The sequence below is a fragment of the Meriones unguiculatus genome, chromosome 9 (assembly GCF_030254825.1).
Source record: "Meriones unguiculatus strain TT.TT164.6M chromosome 9, Bangor_MerUng_6.1, whole genome shotgun sequence".
NCBI lineage: Eukaryota > Metazoa > Chordata > Mammalia > Rodentia > Muridae > Meriones > Meriones unguiculatus.
The window spans coordinates 64,612,409-64,613,904 of NC_083357.1; the positions used below are offsets into that span (position 1 = coordinate 64,612,409).

The 1,496-nt window shown below is 49.0% G+C and overlaps 1 non-coding gene across 1 annotated transcript; it reads left to right on the plus strand.

The window, feature by feature from the left end:
* The first annotated feature begins 758 nt into the window (after positions 1 to 758).
* Positions 759 to 886, plus strand: LOC132656704 (small nucleolar RNA SNORA17). The gene has a single exon (XR_009594416.1). It is a non-coding gene; the product is annotated as a small nucleolar RNA SNORA17 (small nucleolar RNA).
* Positions 887 to 1,496: the final 610 nt, after the last annotated feature.

Below are 1,496 nucleotides of genomic sequence, written 5' to 3' on the forward strand. Positions count from 1 at the left end.
GGAAATGCAAATGTGTCAGATCTACAGAGCAAGGGTCACATCCGAGAACTACTTCTTGGGGCTGGAGAGGTTGCTCAGTAGATAAAGTTCTTGCTTCAGAAGCATAGGGCTTTGGGTTTGATCTGCAAGACTCCTCTTCACCCCCTCCAAAAATAGCTGAGCATGTTAATAGATGTTTGTAAACCCAGTGCTGGGGAGGTCCCTGGGGTTCACTGGCCAGCCAACCTAGCCAAACTGGGGAGACTCAAGGTGGACAACTCCTGAAGAATGACACCTGAAGTTGACCTCTGGCCACCACATACACACAGGTGCACATTCACTCACACGCTTATTAATATACACACAGTCTCTGTCATCTATCATCTATCCATCTATCATCTATCATCTCTCTCTATCCATCCATCTATCTATCTATCTATCTATCACATATCTATTATCTATCTACCTATCACCTATCTATTATCTAACTATTGTCTGTCTCTCTAACTCCTTATCTAGGCATAAGGATTCACAACTGTAATCTCCACTCAAGAGACAGAGGGAGAAAGAATGTCACTGGTTCAAAGCCAGGGCTATAGTGTGAGACTCTTGTCTCAAAAACTCTTTCCTCCTAAACAAACAAAGAAAAGAATTCAAGTTCTTTTGCTTACACCAACAGCAGCCTTCCTGTACTTCTCCAGCTCGAATAGAGTTTATATTTTGTGTACTAGCTTCTTTATTTCTTCATGAATAAAAATCAGGAGTAAAAATTCCCATCAATTCCCTGTGTTGCGGTTGTGGCTGCCATGTCTCACGTGCGTTGGTAGATGGCAGAGAGGAGAGAGGCTATGTCTGTGTGCCCAATGTCCTGACCTATGAACATCTTAATGATTAGTAGCCTAACACTCCCTGAAAACAGGAAGCCTAAGACAACCACCAGTCCAGCGCCAGGCCTACCAGTTCAGTGCTGTGCAGTCCTGGATGGGCTCCCAGGATGCGAGCAAGCTAGAGACTAGAAGAACCCTGGGATGGCAGCCCCGGGCAGGAGTGAGCCTGAGACAGAATGACACCTGAATGGGGCCGGCAGGACAGAGAGCAAACCCACAACCGCCAGACCCATGCCATGGGGCCTGGACAGGGAGAAAGCCTGAGATGAAAGCCATCAGTCCAGCACCACACAGGCTGGGGGCAGTCGGGGGGAGCAGGCCATGCTCAGGATGACCCCTGCCCAGTGCCATAATGCATGAGCAGGGCATAGCAATCCTGAGACAACTCCTGAGATCAGCCCAGACACTCAAAGACCAGGCACCACTAAGAGGAGCAAGTAAGTGAAATGGAAGAGAAAGAGAAACAGAAGGATGTGGGCACAATGAAGAGAGGCAGAACTGGAGACTCGAAGGTAATGAGGAACAACCTGATGTGAGTAGCCAGTGATGCCACGTGGGAACATGGTGGGGTCCTGGCCCGTGCTGCCCCTGGGGCCACACCTGAGTCCATGGCCCAGCAGCAGCAGTGTG